At 45.6% G+C, this 25840-nt stretch overlaps 1 protein-coding gene and 1 long non-coding RNA gene across 12 annotated transcripts in view; both read right to left on the bottom strand.

The window, feature by feature from the left end:
- The window catches only part of MAP7D2 (MAP7 domain containing 2), a 190471-nt gene that overhangs the window by 66402 nt on the left and 98229 nt on the right, over positions 1–25840 (bottom strand). The window lies entirely within an intron of this gene.
- LOC141080569 (uncharacterized) lies at positions 13881–16723 on the bottom strand. Its single transcript, XR_012228969.1, has 2 exons — positions 14269–16723; positions 13881–14139 (listed from the first exon to the last, which is right to left on the bottom strand). It is a non-coding gene; the product is annotated as an uncharacterized lncRNA (long non-coding RNA).

The raw sequence follows: 25840 nt of genomic DNA, 5'->3' as shown, positions 1-25840 counted from the left end.
CCAAATCCAATTACGCTCTTAATCTGCCTTCACACTGACCGTGCCAGGCGAAGCAGGGGCAGCAAACGGGGGAGACATTTATTTTTTCCAATTCTAAGAAGCCCAGTGGACAGCTAACTCGTGCGGCGTGGAGCAAGTGGCTCTCAGAGTTAGAGAGGTGATCATCAGGCATCCACTTGCATATGGCTTTGGCCTGTCCAGCCAGATAATATAGAAAAAAGTCTGGTAGCGCTGCCCCACCTTCCTTTTTTGGTCTTTGCAGAGTGGACAGCCTGAGTTTGGGCCTCACTTTTCCCCATATAAAAGATGTAATTTGAGAGTTCAAATTTGCAAAGAAGGATTGGGGTACTACCACGGCACTGTGCTGAAGAGACTAGCTGAGCTTAGGGAGCAGTATCATTTTAATTAAATTAATACGTCCGACTACAGAAAGCGGGAGTTTACTCCAAATTAGAAATTTAGCTTTAACCATTTCCAACAATGGGTATATGTTGAGCCGCAAATCTAACAAACTGCTTTGAGATATGTGAACACCTAGATATTTGAAACTGGGTACAATAGTTAATGAGGAGAGGGCCTCCAGTCGTGGCATCGGGGCATGGGAGAGGGGCATCAGGGCAGACTTTTCCCAATTTATATATAAGCCGGAATATTTACTGAATTTTTTGATAGTGGCTATTACACGTGCCAATGTGTCCTCCGCGCTACCCATAAAAATCACCATGTCATCAGCGTATAAGCCTATGGTGTCTACTCGACCCGCTATTTCTATACCTTCAATATCAGGGGAAGATCTTATATGAATAGCCAATGCCTCGATCGCCAGGGCAAAAAGAGCTGGAGAAAGGGGACAACCCTGATGGGTTCCCCTATGTAATGAAAAGGACTCACATATAGAACTATTTACAATGACACGAGCCTTAGGTTTCATATATAATGTACTAACCCATTTTAGAAACCTGTCGCCAAACTCATATTTCTTTAAACATGCACATTGGAAGGGCCACTCAAGGGAGTCGAAAGCCTTGGCCGCATCCAGCGATGCCAATGCCCATTGATTATCTGGTACCAGGGAGATATATTGGACCACCGACTGGACTCGTCTAATATTAATAGAAGTACTTTTACCAGGCATGAAGCCAGTTTGATCAGGATGTATAAGTTCTAATATAATCGAATTCAATCTGGTAGCCAAAATTTTCGTAAAAATCTTATAGTCCACATTCACTAATGATATGGGGCGATAAGATCCACAGCCTAATGGGTCCTTCCCCTCTTTTTTAAGTACTATTATGTTAGCTTCATAGAAGGACTCTGGCATAGACCCTCCCTCCCAAATCCCTTGGAACATCATCAACAACAGTAGCACTAATATCTCCCGGTATTTCCTATATAATTCAATGGGAAACCCATCAGGTCCAGGGGCCTTCCCAGACGCCATGCCCGTTATGGCATTCTCTATCTCCTCCAGAGTAAATTTAGCATCCATAAAGGTCCGCTGGGAAGGGCTTAGACTGGGAAATGTGATATCCGACAGGTATTCCAAACACCCCTGACTATCAACATCACTTCTAGAGTTGTACAATGATCTATAATAGTTATGGAAGCAGCTCAGTATCTCCTCAGTTGAAGACATCAGAGTACCATCTAAGCTACGGATCTGTAATATTGTGTGAGTAGTGTTGTGCTGACGTACCAAATACAGTCATGGCCAAAAGTATTGACACCCCTGCAATTCTGTCAGATAATATTCAGTTTCTTCCTGAAAATGATTGCAAACACAAATTCTTTGGTATTATTATCTTCATTTAATTTGTCTTAAATGAAAAAACACAAAAGAGAATGAAGCAAAAAGCAAAACATTGATCATTTCACACAAAACTCCAAAAATGGGCCGGACAAAAGTATTGGCACCCTCAGCCTAATACTTGGTTGCACAACCTTTAGCCAAAATAACTGCGACCAACCGCTTCCGGTAACCATCAATGAGTTTCTTACAATGCTCTGCTGGAATTTTAGACCATTCTTCTTTGGCAAACTACTCCAGGTCCCTGATATTTGAAGGGTGCCTTCTCCAAACTGCCATTTTTAGATCTCTCCACAGGTGTTCTATGGGATTCAGGTCTGGACTCATAGCTGGCCACCTTAGAAGTCTCCAGTGCTTTCTTTCAAACCATTTTCTAGTGCTTTTTGAAGTGTGTTTTGGGTTATTGTCCTGCTGGAAGACCCATGACCTCTGAGGTAGACCCAGCTTTCTCACACTGGGCCCTAAATTATGCTGCAAAATTTGTTGGTAGTCTTCTGACTTCATAATGCCATGCACACGGTCAAGCAGTCCAGTGCCAGAGGCAGCAAAGCAACCCCAAAACATCAGGGAACCTCCGCCATGTTTGACTGTAGGGACCGTGTACTTTTCTTTGAATGCCTCTTTTTTCTCCTGTAAACTCTATGTTGATGCTTTTGCCCTAAAAGCTCTACTTTTGTCTCATCTGACCAGAGAACATTCTTCCAAAATGTTTTAGGCTTTTTCAGGTAAGTTTTGACAAACTCCAGCCTGGCTTTTTTATGTCTCGGGGTAAGAAGTGGAGTCTTCCTGGGTCTCCTACCATACAGTCCCTTTTCATTCAGATGCCGACGGATAGTACGGGTTGACACTGTTGTACCCTCGGACTGCAGGGCAGCTTGAACTTGTTTGGATGTTAGTGGAGGTTCTTTATCCAACATCCGCACAATCTTGCGTTGAAATCTCTTGTCAATTTTTCTTTTCCGGCCACATCTAGGGAGGTTAGCCACAGTGCCATGGGCTTTAAACTTCTTGATGACACTGCGCACGGTAGACACAGGAACATTCAGGTCTTTGGAGATGGACTTGTAGCCTTGAGATTGCTCATGCTTCCTCACAATTTGGTTTCTCAAGTCCTCAGACAGTTCTTTGGTCTTCTTTCTTTTCTCCATGCTCAATGTGGTACACTCAAGGACACAGGACAGAGGTTGAGTCAACTTTAATCCATGTCAACTGGCTGCAAGTGTGATTTAGTTATTGCCAACACCTGTTAGGTGCCACAGGTGAGTTATAGGTGCTGTTAATTACACAAATTAGAGAAGCATCACATGATTTTTCGAACAGTGCCAATACTTTTGTCCACCCTCTTTGTTATGTTTGGTGTGGAATTATATCCAATTTGGCTTTAGGACAATTCTTTTTGTGTTTTTTCATTTAAGACAAATTAAATGAAGATAATAATACCAAAGAATTTGTGTTTGCAATCATTTTCAGGAAGAAACTGAGTATTATCTGACAGAATTGCAGGGGTGTCAATACTTTTGGCCATGACTGTAGGCCAAGAATTTACTTGCCTGGTTCCCCAGCTCAAAATAAGATTGACGGGCAAAAAATAATTTACGTTTGGACCTGATGTCTATGTGTTGAGTATATAATCTTTGAGCAGCCAGCCACTCCACCCTATTGCCACTAGTCTGATCAGATATGTAGGTGGCCTCCGAGTCTCTCAATCGCTGCTCCACCTCATCACACTCCCTCGATGTCACCCGTTTTATATAAGAGATCGTAGAGGATAAGCAGCCCCTCAAGTATGCCTTAAGGGCATCCCAAAATAAGTTAACATTCCGGGGTTCAGGGTGGGATGAAATGAAGCAATGTAATTGATTGATCGTTCTATCGGGTGATTCTATCAACTTCAGCCAAAAGGGGTTTAATTTCCTTGCCATCTTGTTGCTGAGTGGTCCGTATTTTAGTTTAAGAACGACAGGGCTATGATCTGAAATCCTCCTACTGCCATATTCTATACTATCTACCCACATTATTAGACCACTGGATCCAAATATGTAATCTATAGGTGACAAGGAGTGCTTGGTGGATGAATGGCAAGTATATTCCCTCTTCTCGGGATGTCGCGTTCTCCATAGATCCAGCCATTCACTGCCCTCCATGAACTGTGATAGTTGGGATATAACCTGTGGGAGAGACTCCCCCTGCCCTTCATCACTCAATCTCAGCCTGTCAAGACGATTATTCATGACCTGGTTGAAATCCCCCATGCATATGACATCTGCGTCTGGATAGTTCAGGGCGAAACCCATCGCCTTCTGGAGAATAGACATATTGGCTGGAGGGGGACTGTAAATACATAGAATAACATATTGTCTGGAATTAATAAGTGCATGCACAAATACAAAACGTCCCTCAGGGTTCCTTCGGGCCTCACTGGCTTCCCATCTAACGTCCTTATGTATCAATAGCAAGACCCCCCTTGAATAACTAGTATGAAATGAGTGGTTATACCATTGTGCCCACGGTTTCTGCACACACCGAGCAGTATCCCTGGTCAGGTGCGTTTCCACCAAGGCCACAATGTGCGGACGGCATTGCCTGATCTGCGAGAATACCTTGATTTTCTTTCGGGAGGTCTTAATGCCCCTCACATTCCAGGTCATACATATTATTTCAGACCCCATTTTTGTCTATCTGAATATGGTGTATGCTAGTACCCGAGCAGAGATTGGAAACATCACATAAAAGACAGGGATGCCACTGACTGCGACTGCTACCTAAAAAACTATTAAAACGGAGACTATTAAAAGGAAAAAAACAAAACATTAGTCTAGTAATATAGGAGCAGAGTCCCACGCCCCTATTGAAAAAAGAATAAGGGGATACCATCACTGAACTCAGTGTCCGGTATTGTTGTTGAACCGGATACCCGCCGAGGAAGCCCCAACTGGGCCTCTAATTGAAGGATTCAAATTGGCAGCAAGTGCATTAGGATTCCTTTGCAGGGGATCCCCCATGGGACCGCAGCCACTCAGTCGATTCCGCTGGATCCGTAAAAAACATAGATGAGCCCCCGTGTACAACCCGGAGCCGGGCCGAGTAGATCATGGAATACACGATGTTCCTCTCTCTGAGCCGCCTCTTAATTTCGATGAATTGTGCCCGCTGCTTCTGAAGTTCCATGGGAAAATCCGGGAAAATGGAAATCACAGCATTATCAAGTTTGATGGGGCTTTTTTGCCGTGCGAGACACAGAATGGTGTCTCTGTCTTTACAGTTGAGGAGACGTGCCAAGAAGGGTCTAGGTGGGGTTTTGTAGGGACCCTATGCACTCTTTCGACGGCGAATACTGGAGAAAATTCATCCCCCAGAGAGGCCTTAAGCCAGCCTTCCAGAAATTGCTCAGGATGTTGACCCTCTGAACGCTCCGGAAGTCCAATGACACGGATGTTATTTCGACGCATCCTGTTCTCCAGATCGTCCGCTTTTTGCTTCCAGGCTTTCATAGAGCCTGCCACCTTTGTCAACTTGACCTCCAAAGGAGCGATGGTGTCTTCTACCTGGGATACTCTCGTCTCCACTTCCGTTATGCGTCCCCGCATAGCTTGCATGTCCTGTCGGAGTCGCCCCAACTCAGTGTACACGTCTTCTATCTTCAGAGAAGTCCTAGTTAAGGAGATGGCTTGCATTTGCTGTTCAGACGCTTGTTTGAGGGTCAATTCTTCCTGCTCATTCTCCTCCTTGCCCCCAGGGGGACGGCTTTTTCGCTGAGCTTGTGAAGGGTTATTTTTGGGAACCCATACACTTTCAGAGGGGTAGGGTCTGGCATATTCTTTTAATTTTTCTGCTGCTGCTGATCCTTTAGATCGACTCATAATCAGTGACAGTGCAGCGCAACAGGACAACCAGAGGTGCAGGCTCTGGGGACTTTCCCCCAATTATATGCACAGCAGGGCTTGTAAAAAGAGATATATCTCAGAAGCAGCTCCTAAGTAGGGGGAGTCACATTGATCAGGAAGGGCAGTGTCTGGTGCTGCAGCAGCAAGGTTTGTCACAGCCAGGGGGGATAGAGACCACAGCCACCGCAGAGACAGCAGCAGTGGGGGGGTACAGAAATCCCCACAGAAGTGGCGCCAGCGGCACAGTGAATCTATTAATGAAAGGGAGGAATGCACGGCCCAATTTTTCAGGGTACTCACCGCGAGTCCCTTGTGTCCTCAGAATGTGAGTCACCGTCCGGTAGCACTGTGGCAATGGAAGCTGGACACCGCAGCTCTTACTGATAGAGCGCGCGTCTTAAGATGGCTGCCGCCTCGTGCAGGCCCTGCCACCCGCTCCGGCCCCCCCGGCTTTCAGCTCACCAGAGCTACCTCACCGTCTCCCAGCGGGGTCCACCGGGGTCCCTGGCATCCAGATGTCACGAATGCTGACAGGTGTGTTGCAATTATGAGGCCACAGTCGGAGGATGGAAGCAGGATTTTCAGGAGCTCTCTGTGTGCCTCCTTCTTCCTCGGCTACATAGCCACGCGCCCCAGCAAAGGAAATATTGACTCAAAGAATGTTATTGGGCTTTTTAAATGGTGTTCACACCTGCAATTCCTCCACACTTATCTTTAAAAGACTCACAATGTGTTAAAATTAAATTAACTCACTCGCTCTGATGCCCTGATCGTCTATTTCTACTTTTAGGACCAAAGTTTGCAGAGAAATGAATATGGCATTTTCTATTATAATTATTTTAACCCATTTTGATTTTTTGTATTTTGTTTTTAAAGCGGTAGATAGGAAACTAGAATAATTCTTCCAAGAGGTTGACTATCTTCACAAGCGCCACTCTCCTCTGCCTCCTGACTTCCTGCTGTTGGGGGCGATGTGCTACTGCACATTGACAGTTCACACAGCAGCATGGCTGGGCCGCTGATCCGAACTGTGCTCTCTCCAATGTACTGTAGCTAGCATAAGCAGCTTTGCCTGCGCAGCCTCGAAGCATTGTGTTTGCAAGCTTTATAGCAAATACACTGCAAAGGCATTGGGCAGTAAACTATAGAATTAAAAATCTTTAATAAGAGGTAAATTGGACAGTTGCTTGTTTTTACCCATGTAGAACAATAAAATGATGAGAAAACTCCTTTAAGTCCTTGTTCACTTACTTACACATCTATTCCTGCTGTCAGTTGCTTTCCTCTCTGTCTTCTAAACAGACACATTGCTCTACTGGGCAGGGGTCACATAACATGGCAGTATAAATAGTGTCCTGAAATTATGAGTAGACAGGTAAGAGCGGCACAATGGATTAATATAGGACTTTTTCAACTGTAAGAAAGAAAGTGTTTTTTAGAAAGATAGAAAAAAGTTACTACAGCGGTCCCAGAAATTAAGACCTACCCCAAAAATAAGCCCCAATATGATTTTACAGGATATTTGAAGTATGCTTAAAATACAAGATTTACTCCAAAAATAAACCCTAGTTTCTGTTAAAAAATGGCATTGGGAGGAGGGTGGACTGGTCAATTGCCCAGCCCTCCCCAGCATCTCTACTCAGAGGTTAAAACTGCTTCAGGACCTTTGGTGGAATCACGGTGATATGCCCATAATGTCACCAAAGGAGTCCAGAGGGATTAAAGAGGAACCATGCTGGTATGCAGGGTTGGTGTCAGCGGGATACTGATGCTGGGACCTTTTTTCAACTATACAGTCATAATGTATTATTCTTTTCAAATCTCGTATCCCCACACTGTGCTGTCTCCTGGTTTTCCCCAACGAATGTTTTCAGCAGCATCACTTTATTCTTTTCCTTACTTACCTCATGATTAACTCTTTTCTCCTCCTCTGCTGGTCTGATCTCATAATACCTATACAATGGACCTGTTTTGGTTATTTATTACATCGCCTCTCTGGCATTTAACTTGCCTATATGGAAATGCACAGCTGCCGTTTGTTGGCATTTTTTCTCCATATTTCTCTTGGTTTCCTCCTATTTCTGTATCCAGCACAAGAATTGATTCTATATGATGATGTTAATCATATGATGGTCATTTTTTGCTTAAATGTTTGTAGACTTCCTCGATAAAGGCAATGGTGCCGAAACGTCGAATGGATTGAGGTCTGTTTTGCCATTATGTCGGCTGTTCATTAAACTGGAAATCATTTGAAACTTTATTTCCTCTGTGACTTATTAAGTGCCGAAGGTCATCACTTTATATCCTACATTGTTCTCCTTTGAGCACCATCCTCTCGTACATATGAGTGCACCACTTGTGACCGACTTTATTTACATGTGTGTAATGACGTGATTAAATTTGAATAAATGTTGGAGTTTTTGTTAAAAAATAAATGTGGATTGTTGTTCATGGAACAAAATTACATCCCCTGAAAATAAGCCCTAACCCATCTTTCGGAGCAAAAATAATGTAAGACCCAGTATTATATAATTTTTTTGGGGGGAGAAACACAGTATTTGCCACCTTGCAATTAAAATACATCACATGTCTGTACACTGCATGCAGAATTATTAGGCAAGTTGTATTTGAGAGGATTCTTTTTATTATTGAACAACAACTATGTTCTCAAGCAACCCAAAAGACTCAAATATCAAAGCTTAATATTTTTGGAAGTTGGAGGGGTTTTTTTTTTTTTTAGATTTGGCTATCTTAGGAGGATATCTGTTTTTTTTTCAGGTAACTACTACAGTGCAGAATTATTAGGCAACTTAATAAAAACAAATATATACCCATCTCACTTGTTTATTTTCACCAGGTAAACCAATATAACACAAAATTTAGAAAGAAACATTTCTGACATTCAAAAACAAACAAAAAAAATCAGTGACCAATATAGCCACCTTTCTTTACGATGACAATCAAAAGCCTTCCATCCATAGATTCTGTCAGTTGCTCGATCTGTTTACGATCAACATTGCGTGCAGCAGCCACCACAGCCTCCCAGACACTGTTCCGAGAGGTGTACTGTTTTCCCTCCCTGTAGAGCTCACATTTTATGAGGGACCACAGGTTCTCTATGGGGTTCAGATCTGGTGAACTAGGGGGCCAAGTCATTATTTTTTATTCTTTTAAACCTTTACTGGCCAGCCACGCTGTGGAGTATTTGGATGCATGTGATGGAGCATTGTCCTGCATGAAAATCATGTTTTTCTTGAACGATACCGACTTCTTCCTGTACCACTGCTTGAAGGTGTCTTCCAGAAATTGGCAGTAGGTCTGGGAGTTGAGCTTCACTCCATCCTCATCCCAAAAAGGTCCCATAAGTTCATCTTTGATGATACCAGCCCATACCAGTACCCCACCTCCAGTTTGCTGGCGTCTGAGTCGGAGTGGAGCTCTCTGCCTTTTACTGATCCAGCCTTGGGCCCATCCATCTGGCCCATCAAGAGTCACTCTCTTCATCAGTCCATAAAACCTTAGAAAAATCAGTCTTAAGATATTTCTTGGCCCAGTCTTGACGTTTTATCTTATGTTTCTTGTTGAAAGGTGGTCGTTTTTCAGCCTTCCTTACCTTGGCCATGTCCCTGAGTATGGCATACCTTGTGCTTTTTGATACTCCAGTAACGTTGCAGCTCCGAAATATGGCAAAACTGGTGGCAAATGGCATCTTGTCAGTTTGACGCTTGATTTTCCTCAATTCATGGGCAGTTATTTTGCGCCTTTTTTTATCAACACGCTTCTTGCGACCCTGTTGGCTATTTGCCATGAAACGCTTGATTGTTCGGTGATCACGCTTCAAAAGTTTGGCAATTTCAAGACTGCTGCATCCCTCTGCAAGACATCTCACAATTTTTGACTTTTCAGAGTATGGCAAAATGTGTCAGAAGAAAGATTTGACAAAGGAAAGGAAGTTGCCTAATAATTAAGCATACCTTAAAGTATATAGGGTGTTGATGTCATTACACCACACCCCTCCTCATTACAGAGATGCAAGTCACCTGATTTACATAATTGGCAGTTGGCTTTGAAGCCTATACAGCTTGCAGTAGGACAACATGTGTAAAAAGGATGATGTGATCAAAATACTCATTTGCCTAATAATTCTGCACACAGTGTAGAATTCCACTAAAGTATTGTTTTGTGTCTACAGATTCCACACACAGGGCCGCCATCAGGGCAATACTGCCCTGACTGGCGTATGGGGCCCGGTGGGCAGAGGGGGCCCGCATCGGGCCCGGTCTCCTCTGCTCACGGGGCCCCTACCAGCAGGTAAACCGGGCCCTTAGGGCGGGGCTGCGGGCGGCAGCTAAATGCTATTGACATGCGGGCCCGCCGGCCTGCACGTCAATAGTTAATAGCTGCCAGACAATCGGAGGCTGACGTCAGCTGCAGCGTGCACATCGCCGGCGTCTGACATCACTGTCAGTCGCCGGCTAGAGCGCGCTTCAGCAGCTTGAAGGGACGGAGCCTTGCCCGCCGCTGGAGCGCGGCCAGGTAAGGAGAACTTTTTTTTTTTGTTTGTTTTTTTTTGTCAGCGGTGATCTGGGGGGCCCGGGGCAGAACGCTGGAGACTGGGGCAGAACGCTGGACGCTGGGGGCAGAACGCTGGACGCTGGGGGCAGAATGTGAGACACAGGGCATGATTGGAGGCACTGGGCAGAATGGAGATACGGAGCATGATTGGAGACAGATGGGGCAGGGTTGGAGACAGATCACACAGGATCATGGGGCAGGATGGATACGATGGAGATCATATGGGGGCAGAATGGATACTCATGAGGGCGGGATGGGAGAACATATGGCTAAAGCCAGGAATGAGACACACGGGGGTCAGGATGGGGGATATTATTACCATAGGGGCTAATTAAGGGATATTATTACTGCAGTGATGTATTTAATTTTTTGAGGATACTGTTTTAAATGGGGGGGCGGTCTTGTTACTGTGCAGAGCGACACTATGTCGCCTTTTTTTCTTCATGTGGTGTAATGTAGAAGTTGGGAAAAAATAAGTAATGTGTTCTGCAAGCGGAGCTCTATATAACTGTGTTATTTCCTGCAGAGACGAGCCCTGGCTGGAAGACGTGATGGCGATCTGTGCTGGATGAATGAAAAGCAAGGATGAAGGACATCACTGGTGAGTTAAGCTGGAGTCACACATAGCGACTTACCAGCGATCCCGACAACGATATCAACGTGTCAGGATTGCTGGTAAGTCGCTATGTGATCGCTGGTGAGCTGTCACAAAGACAGCTTCACAAGCGATCAGCAACGCGGCGTCGCTGTGTTCGTTAGTTACCAGCTGATCGCTGGTCTCCCGCCTGTCACACGCAGCGATGCGTGCAGGCCAGCGGGAGATCAGCGGCGAAATAAATGTGCAGAGGTTTCTTGCAGCGATACCGGCAGGGGGGCCGGTCGCTGATTGCTGTCACACACAGCGATCTCGCTGGTGAGATCGCTGTTGTGTCACAAAACTTGTGACTCAGCAGCGATCTAGCTAGCGAGATTGTTATGTGTGACGGGGCCCTTAGTGTGTTACCTGTACACTGACACTATACACTGTATACTATATACAGAGGTCCTGCGTATAATGTCACCAGTAATCACTGTGTTACCTGTACATTATATACAGAGCTCTTGTGTATAATGTCATTGATCACTATTACCTGTACACTGACACTGCACACTAAATACAGATCTCCTGTGCATAATGCCACTTATGGTGATAGTATTATGCTTTTATTAATGATCAGTATTGTAGTATTCAGTCACCATGTGGTGGTAATATGTGGTCTGGGCATGGTGCTGTGGTATTTGTCCCTTGTATGTGCTATTATTTGGTCACTTTGTGGTGGTAATATGTGGTCTGGTCATTGTGCGGTGGAATTTGTTCCTTGTATGTGATATTATTCGGTCACTATGGTAGTACAGTAATATGTGGTCTTGTCATGGTGTGGCGGTATTTGTTCCTTGTATGTGGTATTTTAGGTCACTGTGGTGGTAATATGTGGTCTGGACATGGTGTAGCAGGATTTGTTCCTTGTATGTGATATTATTGGTCATTTTAAAAATTGAAAAATAAATAAAAATATACCTAAATTGTATTGCATATTTTAACAAATATTTAATAGGCTACAGTAGAGTAGAGCCCGGCCAAAAGTGTCTACCCTGTTATTGGTGGCGGCTTAAAAAAATCTTTTGTCCAAAGCAAAAGCTGCCGGCTATAGGTGTGATCTGTTGACAGGAACTGTTAATGTGTGATAGGTGAGAAGTGGAGTTTTTCCAAGAGAGAGCGGTGGGACTGTGGACAGTTTGAGGGGTGGAGCCTGGGCGGAGTCTCAAGGGGGCCCCGAAAATTTTGCCAGTTTGGGGCCCTGAAATTCCTAGTGGCAGCCCTGCCCACACAGACCCAAGCATCTTCATAGTAATCCACTCCAAATAGACCCTATTGTAGCCTAATTCGGCAGTCACACACTCCTCCTTCTGTCTCTCTTGCTGTATGTAGGAAGGGGACAGTTACAAAACTACATTTCACAGCACGAGTCGGCATTTCAAGGTGAGATATGATAAAGGAGATTAAAAAAAAATTACAAAATGATAAAACATTTGCATTTCTGGTCATTGGATTTTAATAAGCGTGACAATTAATCAACCTCTAGATTGCAGGAACAATGCCGATAAAGGTCATTAGGACCGAAAATCGTTTAGGATGCAATCACCGCACCAACAATCAATATTCAATTTACATGGTTTTTCCTGAGTAGCAATGGAGATGTGATAGAGAAACTTCCCAATATAGAGAATCCATCATAGATAATTAGCTAGAAAAGACATTCCGTGTTGAGGTTTCCTACATATACTAATTTACTGTATGTGAAAGAGACTGAACGATGTTCAAAAACACATCTCCATTATAAAATTGTATTCCAAATAGTATATGAAGCTTTTAAAGACAACCTTCCACTTGATAATATATTTTACACACACATACATACACACCGTATTTATTTATTTTTTTGCATGATGTATATGTCTCTAGCATCATTTTTCTTTTGTGCCCCTCAGTTTTTGTGATGTGGCCTCTTCTTCCCTTTAAGGCTCATTCACACGTCAGTATTTGGTCAGTATTTTGCATCAGTGTTTGTATGCCAAAGCCAGGAATGGAACTTAACGAGAAAAAAAATATAATTGAAAGACTGACTCCTGTTCCTTATTTTGGAGACATTCCTGGTTTTGGCATACAAATACTGATGAAATACTGATCAAAAATACTGATGTGTGAAAGAGGCCTTAGGGAAATTTTGTCTTTTTAGCCAACTGGGTGTAGTCCTCAATAAGTCTTCCATAGAGAAGAGAAGAAGACCACTTGCATAAAAAGACAAGATTTACATACAATGAAGAGGCATATCTCAGTAAACAATAGGAAAGGGAAAACAAAGAAAAATACCGTAAATTTAGATTTAGGAGAACGCGGCATCCAGAACAACTAAAAAAAAAAAAAAATTAGATTCTTCTGACAAGAGATTTAGTCATCCAACATATTTATCATCATTTGTAAAAAAAAAAATAAAAAAAAATAATAAATAATAATAATAATAATGTGAAAAATTTAAGAAAAGGTTCATGCCGCAGGCCCAAATTTGGGCTAAAATCACACATCTATTTCTATATCCATGTAAAGAAAAGTTTTTTGTTTTGTTTTTTCGTTCATGCATTATCTGTATTGCCTCAGTTTTTTTTTTCAAATCCATTTCTAAAAACTGAAGCATGTCTACTGAACTTTCATTTATCAATTGACTTAACAATGGATCAGTGAAAAGCGGATGAAAGAGATGGAACTTGGAAGTAAAAAGTATGTCTCCGATTTTTATCGTCACCGACATCAAGGGAACGGCACAGATACGGGAGGAGAGCATAACGGCACAGATACGGGAGGAGAGCATACATTGTTTTTTTTATTCTCGATGGGGAACTGAACTAATTTCTTTTAAAACCTTTGTGCAGTAGTGGACAACCCCTGCTTGGCGTCTGATCCCTAAAAATGGATGAAATACATCCTGGGGCTCAGTCTCTGCCAAAACCTGTCTTAAAATATTTGACAAACAAGGACCATAGTCTCCCTGCAAATTAACATGGTTTTTCAATTACCATACTTTTTTTTTTTTTTTTTACTAACTCTTGTGTGGGTGAAGCACATGCAGTGGCGGATTATAATGAGGTCAATCTGGGCGGTAGCCCAGGGCCCAGTGGTGTGGGGGGGCCCACCAGGCCTGGGTAAATTGCCCCATTATAATCCGCCACCATAGTGCCACAGCCCCCCCATGTACCGACCCCATCCTCGCACTCCCAGACAGACCAACGGCCACTGCAGCCCCTCACTTATAAATCCCTGCTCTGTGCGCACAGGACCTGTGATGAGGGGTCACATGATCAGGGGTCTCGGTCGGATGCCCATGATCATATGACCCCTGACTCCTCCCCTCCTGTGACCTCATCACAGGTCCTGTGCGCACAGTGAGCCCTTGATGTATGCAGGACTATGCTGTGCAGGTTGTCATCGTGCTGAATGAGGGAAGTATGTGTGGGGTCAGGAGGGGTTTACAGGGTGGATGTAGCTGTGTGTGTGTACGAGGTGTACGGAGCGGAGCCGCGTGTGTACGAGGTGTACGGAGCCGCGTGTGTACGAGGTGTACGGAGCCGCGTGTCTGTACGAGGTGTACGGAGCGGAGCCGCGTGTCTGTACGAGGTGTACGGAGCGGAGCCGCGTGTCTGTACGAGGTGTACGGAGCGGAGCCGCGTGTCTGTACGAGGTGTACGGAGCGGAGCCGCGTGTCTGTACGAGGTGTACGGAGCGGAGCCGCGTGTCTGTACGAGGTGTACGGAGCGGAGCCGCGTGTCTGTACGAGGTGTACGGAGCGGAGCCGCGTGTCTGTACGAGGTGTACGGAGCGGAGCCGCGTGTCTGTACGAGGTGTACGGAGCGGAGCCGCGTGTCTGTACGAGGTGTACGGAGCGGAGCCGCGTGTCTGTACGAGGTGTACGGAGCGGAGCCGCGTGTCTGTACGAGGTGTACGGAGCGGAGCCGCGTGTCTGTACGAGGTGTACGGAGCGGAGCCGCGTGTCTGTACGAGGTGTACGGAGCGGAGCCGCGTGTCTGTACGAGGTGTACGGAGCGGAGCCGCGTGTCTGTACGAGGTGTACGGAGCGGAGCCGCGTGTCTGTACGAGGTGTACGGAGCGGAGCCGCGTGTGTACAGGAGGTGTACGGAGCGGAGCCGCGTGTGTACACGAGGTGTACGGAGCGGAGCCGCGTGTGTACACGAGGTGTACGGAGCGGAGCCGCGTGTGTACACGAGGTGTACGGAGCAAAGCCACATGTGTACAAGGTTTACAGAGCGTGGCCGCGTGTGTACAAGGTGTACGGAGCAGAGCCACATGTGTAAGAGATTTACAGAGCAGAGCCATGTGTGTACTGAGTGGAGCCGTGTGTGTGCGAGGTGTATACAAAGCGGAACCGTGTGTGTATAGGAGGTGTGCGGAGCCATGCGCGTACAAGGTGTATGATGGGGAGCATTCATACCTCCCAACCGTCCAAGATTTTGAGAGTCGGCCCCACTGCCCCGACCGGGAGCTTACTTTTCCCGCGGACACAGGAGTACATGGCGGAGCTCCGAGGAGCACTTGAAAACTCACACGTGACGTTACATTTCAGGAGGAGATTGTGACGGAAACATGGAGGCACTTCAGGGAATGCTTCAGATCATCACCATGTCCTCCTCCGACAGCGGGATCGCCTTGGACTTGGGGATGTTGGCCATGTGAGCGGATCATATGTCCTGCATCGGGAGGCTCAGGTGGGCACTACAATGGGAGCCGGCTGCTATAGTATTTTTATAGAATCTCTCTGTTTCTTTCTCTCTCTCTGTTCTTTCTTTCTGTCTCTGTTCTTTCTTTTGCTCTGTTATTTCTTTCCCCTTTCTTTCTCTCTAATCTTTCTCTCTCTGTTCTTCCTTTCTTTCTCTGTTCTTTCTTTTTCTCTATTCTTTTACCTCTATTCTTTCCCCTCTATCTTTCTCTCTCCCTCTCTGTTCTTTATTTCCCCTTTTTCTTTTTCTCTCTCTGTTCTTTATTTCCCCTTTTTCTTTTTCTCTCTCTGTTTTTTTTCCCCTCTTTCTTTGCCCCTCTGTTTCTCTCTCTCTTCTCTTTCTTTCTCTCTGTTCTTTTTCTTTCTTTCTCTATGTTCTTTCCCCTCTTTCTCTCTCTCTTTCTCCCTTTCTTTTTTTCTCTCTCTCTCCTTTCTTTCTCTCTCTCTGTCCTTTCTTTTCCTCAGTACCAGTCAGTGTGCCCACAGTACAAGCCACTGTGCCCATAATGCCAGCCACTGTGCCCTCAGTACCAGTCAGTGTGATCAGCAGTGCTAAATGGATGTGGTTGGGTCGTGGATAGAGTTGAGCGACTTTAGTCGGATCGGGTTTCATGAAACGTCCGCATTGAGTGGATGAATGTCATCCGCTCAATGCCGACTTTTATTTCCCATTGACTTGCATTGGGGTTGGGTTTCGGACGAAACTCCGACTTTTTTTGCCCTAGTCGGACCAGTTTCATCTGAAACAAATTTTGTTTCATGAAACCCGATCAGACTAAAGTCGCTCAACTCTAGTCGTGGACATGGGTGTGACTAGTTGTGAAATGGGTGTGGTCGGGCGGCCGGTAACCAATCATCATAGTGGAAGTCGTCTGTTTCCATCAACTTTGTTATATGTGGGCAGTGCGCACCTCTAGTAAGGTGGGCACGAGATGGCGGGTCTTGTCTCCTCTGCCTCACACATAAGTTACTATGAGGTGTACTTTATTCCTGCCACATTTCTTTCTTGGCCTACTGAGATAAATGTTTTGACCAGTTAAAAGTTATACAACCAGAGGATTGAGCATGCGTGCACTGCCCGCATGTAGTAATATGTGTGTGTGTGTGTGTGTGTGTGTGTGTGTGTATGTGTATGTATGTGTATATATATATATATATATATATATATATATATATATTTTTTTTTATTTATTTATTTTTTTTACTCCAACCCCTATATAAACCCTGCCCCTCCGACCGCCATCCACTTTCCCATGCTCCTGTGTCAATCCTGGGGTCTTTTTTGTCCCCCCTTGGTCCTCCACATTCTGAACATCTGGGACATGACTAACATTGCACAATGTGCACTTGTTCGTCACCAGATGCAGTGTCGTGTCCAGTGTGTGAGGTGACGGCGACTGGTCTGTGGCAATAACCCTTCTGCTGCCATGTTGGGCACAGCCTTTGACGAGTAGCGTCTCTTCCTGTGTATCCGGCCACAGGCTGCACACCGGAGGCCGCTTCTTCTATCTGGGGAAGTTCATGAAGCAGAAGCCTCTGTGTGACTCATGTGAAGTAACTTGTCAGACAGGTCATGGGTCCAGGTCAGCAGGTGATTGCAGACTATTAGCTGGTTTCGATGTTAGGTGGAAGCCTTCCAGTATTTGTAAGGCATCGTGCACATACTGAGTATTTGGTGAGTTTTTACCTCAGTATTCATAAGGCCTCGTGCACACGCTGAGTATTTGGTGAGATTTTCACTCAGTATTTGTAAGGCCTCATGGACACACTGAGTATTTTGTGTTTTTTAAATCAGTATTTGTGAGGCCTCGTGCACTCGTTGTGTATTTGCTGAGTTTTTTACCTCAGTATTTAACCCCTTCCCGCTCCTTGACGCACCGTATGCGTCCTGAAAACTAGTGACTTCCCGACCTCATCACGTGACCCCGTCACATGACCGAGGGGCCCACAGAGTCTGAACAGCCCGGGGCCCTGCCTACCCTTAATCCACCCCTGAGCACATGGTTTCAATGAATTTATAACATTGCACGGCAAAAGACTGCAGAGCAAACTGCGACAATTCAGGGTAATAATGACATGAAAACTTGAATAAAGAAAATTAAGGTAGCACTGAAAAATATATCTAAGAATATAGCTGTAAAAGCTGAAAAAAGGTTTATAAAAAAATATTTTTCAAGTGCTATAGGGTCCAGTGGATCAGGGTGTCTCTGAAGTTGGAGTCCTGGACTAGTGACAACACATGGTTAACTCACCAGTATATTTAACCCCTTCATGACTCGGCCTATTTTGACCTTAATGACCTGGCCATTTTTTGCAATTCTGACCAGTGTCCCTTTTTGAGGTAATAACTCAGGAACGCTTCAAACAGATCATAGCGATTCTGAGACTGTTTTTACGGGACATATTGGGCTTCATGTTAGTGGTAAATTTAGGTTGATAATTTTTGCGTTTGTGAAAAAAACGATAATTTGGTGAAAATTTTGAAAATTTCACAATTTTCAAATTTTGAATTTTTATTCTGTTAAACCAGAGAGTTATGTGACACAAAATAGTTACTAAATAACATTTCCCACATGTCTACTTTACATCAGCACAATTTTGGAAACAAAACTTTTTTTTGTTAGGAAGTTATAAGGGTTAAAAGTTGACCAGCAATTTCTCATTTTTACAACAAAATTTACAAAACCATTTTTTTTAGGGACCACCTCACATTTGAAGTCACTTTGAGGGGTCTATATGGCAGAAAATACCCAAAAGTGGCACCATTCTAAAAACTGCACCCCTCAAGCTACTCAAAACCACATTCAAGAAGTTTATTAACCAGTCAGGTGCTTCACAGGAACTAAAGCAACGTGGAAGGAAAATATGGACATTTTAATTTTCCCAACAAAAATTTTCTTTTAGCATGAATTTTTTCATTTTCACATGGGCAACAGGATAAAATGGATCCTAAAATTTGTTGGGCAATTTCTCCCGAGTACACCGATACCTCATATGTAGTCATAAACCACTGTTTGGGCCAGAGGCGGACACAGACTGTAGTGGGCCCCTGTGCAAAAATTTTTTCGGGCCCCCCCGCCCTTCATAGGGCAGCAAAGTTATTTGTTATTTGTTGTTATCTAATATTGAGGCTATGCAGGGCTGGATATATCTGTAGGGTGCTGCTGGGCTGTATTTATTATTTGCCAGTTGCAGCCTCCAAATTATATATACAGGCCAGCACGGCCTCCAAATAACATATATATCCCACTAGCCCAGCATTGCCTCTAGTTGTTAATATATGCAGCCCAGCACAGCCTCCAAATAACATATACAGCCCAGCATAGCCTCCAGTTAATATATACAGTCCAGCAACAGCCTTCAGGTAATATATACAGCGCCCAGTACAGACTCCGGGTAATGTATACAGCCCAGCACAGCCACCAGTTAATATATACAGCCCAGCACAGCCTCCAGTTAATATATACAGCCCAGCACAGCCTTTAGGTAATATATACAGCCCAGCACAGCCTTCAGGTGATATATACATCCCAGCATAGTCTCCACTCCAGGTGATATATACATCCCAGCATAGTCTCCACTCCAGGTAATATATACAGCCCAGCACAGCCTCCAGTTAATATATACAGCCCAGCACAGCCTTCATGTAATATATACAGCCCAGCACAGCCTTCAGGTAATATATACAGCCCAGCACAGCCTCCAGGTAATATATACAGCCCAGCACAGCCTCCAGGTAATATATACAGCCCAGCATAGCCTCTAAATAACATATATAGCCCAAGACAGCCTCCAGGTCATATATATAGGCACCCCCGTTTCCCTTTGTTTCATAATGCTCTCCCCCATATGAGGTCTACTTTTGGCATAGTGCTTCCCGCCCCCCCAGTTTATGCTGCTTCTCCCCATGTGCCCCCCCCAGTTTATGCTGCTTCTCCCCCTATGTGGGCCGCCCGATTCATGTTTCTTCTCCCCCCATGAGCCGCCCCATTCATGAGCAGCCAACTATCTCCCCCAGGGCCCCCCCCCCTTCATGAGCAGCCAAGGCCATGCTTCTCCCCAGGCCAGCCAGTCCATGCTTTTCCCCAGGCCAGGGGCCCCCCCATTCATGAGCAGCCAGGACATGCTTCTCCCCAGGTCAGGGGCCCCCATTCATGAGCAGCCAGGCCATGCTACAAGCTCTCCCCAGGCCAGGGGCCCCCACATTCATGAGCACCCAGGCCTTGCTTCTTCCCAGGCCAGGGGCCCCCCATTCATGAGCAGCCAGGCCATGCTACAAGCTCTCCCCAGGCCAGGGGCCCCCACATTCATGAGCAGCCAGGCCATGCTTCCCTTCTCCCCAGGCCAGTGGCCCCCCCAATCATGAGCAGCCAGGCCATGCTTTAGTTCTCCCCCAGGACGGAGACCCCCAAAAATCATGCCTGCCATGCTTCAGTTCTCCCCCAGGAGTCCCCCAAAATCATGCCTGCCTCGGTCCCAGTCCCTCAGTCCTGCTCGGCTCTGGTACTCTTACCTGGAGCAGGCAGGGCAGGCCAGACCAAGAGGAAAGAAAGAAAGAAAGAAAGAAAGAAAGAAAGAAAGAAAGAAAGAAAGAAAGAAAGAAAGAAAGAAAGAAGGGAAAGAGAGAAAGAAGTCAAGAAAGACCAGAGAGAAAGAGAATAGAAAGAACAGAGAAAGAACAGAGAGAGAAAAAAGAGAGGGAAAGACAGAACAGAGAATGAGAAAGAAACAGAGAGAAAGAAAGAACAGAGAAAGAAAGAAACAGAGAGAGAGAGAAAGAAAGATTCTATAAAGATACTATAGCAGCCTGGCTCCACTGTAATGCCCACCTGAGCCTCCCGGTGAATATCATGATCCGCTCACATGGCCGGCATCCCTGATTCCAAGGCGATCCTGCTGTCCGCGCTGTCGGAGGAGGACATGGTGATGCATTCCTGGTTCCATCACAATCTCCTCATGAAATTACCTCATTTCCGGTCAGTTTCCAGCACATCACTTCCGGTGGAACGTCATGTGCGAGTTTTAAAGTGCTCCTCCGGGCTCTGCCGTGTACTCCTGTGTCCGTGGGAAAAGCCCACTTTGTATGCCTCGTACACACTTGGCTCCGCTCCGTACATCCAGTACACATATGGCTCCACTCCGTACACACACACGGCTCCACACACCTCGTACACACGCGACTCCGCTCCGTACACCTCGTACACACACGGTTCCATACACCTTGTACATGCGCCGCTCCGCTCTGTACACCTCATACACACGGGGCTCCGCTCCGTACACCTCGTACACATGCGGCTCCACTCCGTACACCTCGTACACACGGCTCCGCTCCGTACACCTCGTACACACACGACTCCGCTCCGTACACCTCGTACACACGCAGCTCCGCTCCGTACACCTCGTACACACACTGTTCCATACAACTTGTACATGCGCCGCTCCGCTCTGTACACCTCATACACACGGGGCTCCGCTCCGTACACCTCGTACACATGCGGCTCCACTCCGTACACCTCGTACACACGGCTCCGCTCCGTACACCTCGTACACACGCGACTCCGCTCCGTACACCTCGTACACACGCAGCTCCGCTCCGTACACCTCGTACACACACTGTTCCATACACCTTGTACATGCGCTGCTCCGCTCCGTACACCTCATACACACGGGGCTCCGCTCCGTGCACCTCGTACACACGCGGCTCCGCTCCGTACACCTCGTACACACGCGGTTCCGCTCCGTACACCTCGTACACACGCGGCTCCGCTCCGTACACCTCGTACACACGCGGCTCCGCTCCGTACACCTCGTACACACGCGGCTCCGCTCCGTACACCTCGTACACACACACGGCTCCGCTCCATACACCTCGTACACACACGGCTCTGCTCTGTACACCTCATAGTATTGTGAGGAAAGAGGGAGACACAAGCGCAATATAGGGTCTTATCCCACAAATAAAGTAAGCGGTTTGACAGAAAACTGCTCACCTGGTAATAGGTATTCAAAGCATGTATAGATAAGGGCTGCTGCAGATCCACAAGTCGGTCACCGACTATCTGAAACAGAACTCTGCAAAGGAATACGTGGATTTTGTCCGCGCTGCCCAAATGATGAAATTCCAGAACATAACATAGTAACATAGTTATTAAGGTTGAAGGAAGACTTTAAGTCCATCTAGTTCAACCCATATCCTATCCTAACTTGCCCTTACTACCTGAAGAAGAGGTTGCAAAAAACCTTGAAACGAGTAGAATAAACCACTGTCAAACTTTATTAACCTTCTGGAATTTCATCATTTGGGAAGCGCGGACGAAATCCACGTATTCCTCTGCTCCGTACACCTCGTACACACACGGCTCCGCACACCTCAAAAACACACGGCTCTGCTACATCCACACTGTAAAACCCTCCTGAACCCACACAGAAACTTTACCTCATCCAGCACCCTCCATGACAACCAGCACAGCAGAGTCCCGCAGAGTGCAGACAGACACAGAGGCAGACACGGCCCCTGATCATGTGACCCCTGACTCCTCCCCTCTCACAGGTCCTGTGCACACAGAACACACACAGCCGAGCCACATTATTTCAGGCTGCGATACGTCTATCTGGGACAGCGAGCATGGCGTCAGGTGGATGGGGGGGCGTGGTGGCTCAGTGCAATGCGGGATGGTTGGAGCCATTAATTAGCCATGTGGTGCTGGAGGCTGGATGGGCCCCCTCTCCCCGTGGGCCCCCGTTCAATGAACGGGCTGCACGGGCGGTAGGTCCGCCCCTAGTTTGGGCGCATGGCAGTACTCAGAAGGGAAGGAGCGCCATTTCACTTTTTGAATGGAAAATTAGCTCCAATCGTTAGCGGACACCATGTCATGTTTGGAGAGCCCATGTATGCCTAAACTTTGGAGCTCCCCCACAAATGACCCCATTTTGGAAACTAGACCCCCCCCAAGGAACTTATCTAGATGCATAGTGCGCACTTTGAACCCCCAGGTGCGTCACAGAAGTTTATAACGCAGAGCCGTGAAAATAGAAATAATTTTTTTTCCTCAAAAAATGATTTTCTAGCCCGCTATTTTTTATTTTCACAATGGTAACAGGAGAAATTGGGACTGCAAAAATTGTTGTCCAGTTTCTCCTGAGTACGCTGGTACCCCATATGTGGTGGGGAACCACTGTTTGGGCGCACGTCTGTGCTCGGAAGGGAAGTAGTGACGTTTTGAAATACCGACTTGATGGAATGGTCTGCGGGCGTCATGTTACGTTTGCAGAGCCCCTGATGTGCTTAATCAGTAGAAACCCCCCACAAGTGACCCCATTTTGGAAACTAGACCCCCAAGGAGCTTATCTAGATGTGTGGTGAGCACTTTGAACCCCCAAGTGCTTCACAGAAATTTATAACGTAGAGCCGTGAAAATAAAAAATCATTTTTTTTCCACAAAAATAATTATTTTAGCCCCGATTTTTTTATTTTCCCAGGGGTAACAGAAGAAGTTAGACCCCCAAAGTTGTTGTGCAATTTTTCCTGAGTACGTTGATACCCCATATGTGGGGGTAAACCACTGTTTGGGAACACGTCGGGGATCGGAATAGAGGGAGCTCTGTTTGACTTTTGAATGCAAAATTGGCAGGAATAAATGGTGGCGCCATGTAATGTTTGGAGACCCCCGTGATGTGCCTAAACAGTAGAAACCCCTCAATGCTAACTCCAACCCTTACCCCAACACACCCCTAACCCTAATCCCAACGATAATCACAACCCTAACCACACCCCTAATCCCAACTCTAACCCTAACCACAAGCCTAACCCTAATCCAACCCCAACCCACCCCTAACCCTAATCTTAACCCCAATTCCAACCCTAACCCCAATTCAAACCCTATCCCTAATTCCAACCCTAACCCTATTTCTAACCCTAACCCTTATTCCAACCCTAACCCTAATTCTAACCCTAATGGAAAAATAAAATTATTTTCTTTATTTTATTATTTGTGCTTGCCTATGGGGGTGATAAGGGGGGCGGTGATTTACTTTTTTTATTTTGACCAGTGTGAGAGTTTATCACAGTGATCAAAATAAATGAATGAATCTGCAGCTTTGCAGATTCCGGCGGGCGCACTTTGCATGCGTCCGCCATTTTCCAAGATGGTAGCGCCCATGATCCGGGACGGCGGGACACCGGGACGGCCAGAGGGACATCGGAGGCACCGTGGAGGGTGAGGGGGGGGTGATCGGAAGGTGGCGGGAGAGGAGGGAAGGGGAGCAGATGATGACGGCGGCTGATCGGCGCCGTCAGTCGGTGGTGGTGGTGGTTGGGGGGGGTCGGATCTCGGTCTCCAGCCATGCAGATGCTATTGCACCATCGGCCATGTCTGGATTGTAGTATTTCACCAAATTTCATTGGTGAAATATTACAATCACTCTGATTGGCTGTCAAACGTGAAAACAGCCAATCAGAGCGATCGTAGCCACGGAGTGGCTAAGACACCCCCCCGGGGTGAAGCACATGGGGTCCTGTGACCTTTCAGTGACTCCGGTAACCTGACCCGCAGGAACGCGTTCCCCCCATGACACAGCATATGCGTCGCAGGTCGGATTGGCACCGACTTTCATGACGCATACGCTGTGTCTCAGGTCGGGAAGGGGTTAATGTCATTTGATTTATTTCATTTAATATATTTTATGTCAATAGTGATATGATATGCAGGGGCCAGTCAGACTGGCGACAGGGATCGGACATGTGTGCATGCGTCGACCTTCCACGAGTGCTTACTGCACTATGCAGCGGATATAGGACAGGTGCAGACAGTTGGCCAGGAAATACAGGAAGGAGTGGACTACATGCCACTGACAGTGTGCATGGCAAGATGTTAAATATAATCTCACCATAAAGGCAACAGATATGTCACACACTAGTTAGAAAGCAATGACATGACAATAAACCACATGGAAATCAATCATTTCTGATTACAAATAGAAAGATAAGCTTTTATACACTATTGGAACAAAGTTCGAACAATACTTCTTTTGTGGGGGAAAGCATCATTTAAAAAAAAAAACCCCCGATAAGAACGCTCAGTGACTTGATGCAATTACAAAGCAAAGGCAAAATATAAACATTCACCTTCCATTGACTAGAAGTAATTATGGCCGCCGTAATTCACAAGTGACACGGAGATTGTGATGTAGTTATACTGGTCAACCAACTATTGCATCAACTCTCACTGCAGTAATGGACACGGAAGAATGAAAAATGAGCAAGGAAAGGGCCATAGGGTTATATGCAAAAAACTGCAGGATAGGTTATATATCTGTTATATTGTGCTAATATTTAGGTTACATACAAGTGGACACAAAACACGGACACGAGAGCAGCCCCAGAGACTGTAATAACTAGGCGTTCTGCCAAAAACACCAATAGAATTCATATGGAAAACATGGATGTCTGAGTTAGGCCTAAGTGTTCACTTTTATACATTTACATTTGAGTGGAGAAGCAAAAAAAAGACAACAAAAAAATGAGTGCTCCGTTTTTCTGATTGTTAGATCACTGACCCAAAATTATTATTTTTTTTTCTAGAAAATGTATCACAAATTTTGAAAAAAAATGCACTGTGTATTTTTTTTTTACATTTTCACAAAAAAAACAACTTCCCATAAACAACCCTAATATGACACAAATGGACGGCTATCAATGAGTACGTGTTCAGGCAAACATCTTTTCAGTCCTTGGGGAAAAGGGACCACACAATGACTTGTTTAGACGGATTTAAAGGGAACCTGTCAGCAGGATTATGCACAGTAACCGACGGACATTGCAGGTCGGCGCCGTTATACTGATTATAATGATACCTTGTTTGATGAAATCTGTCTTGTGGTTCTTGTGTAACTTTATTTTCAGTTTTGATTTAATTACATGCTTGTGCTCCAGGGAGGCCTGTGTGGGGTCTTCATGTGGTGCTCTGATTAGATATTCATAATGCAGACTGCTGATAGGTCACTGATCCCTCACAGACCTGCCCCTAGTTTACATAATGAATATTATATATATCTTGGAAAAAAAAATAACACTTCTGCAGGCAGCTGCCTGCGGGGGCGCCTGAGCTGCAGCCTTATCGCAGGTGTAATGAATTATATACACATTTGTTTGATGTAATCCTGAAGTTCCTAAAAAAAAAATCCGCCATAGCAACCTATCGGCATCATCTTGGTGGAATTTTTTTTTCTCTAGCAAGATGGCGATGCCT

Source organism: Dendrobates tinctorius, unplaced genomic scaffold, assembly GCF_039654945.1.
Source record: "Dendrobates tinctorius isolate UK_male_01 unplaced genomic scaffold, ASM3965494v1 ptg000016l, whole genome shotgun sequence".
In the NCBI taxonomy this organism is placed as follows: Eukaryota; Metazoa; Chordata; class Amphibia; order Anura; family Dendrobatidae; genus Dendrobates; species Dendrobates tinctorius.
This window is presented reverse-complemented; position numbering and strand designations above follow the sequence as displayed.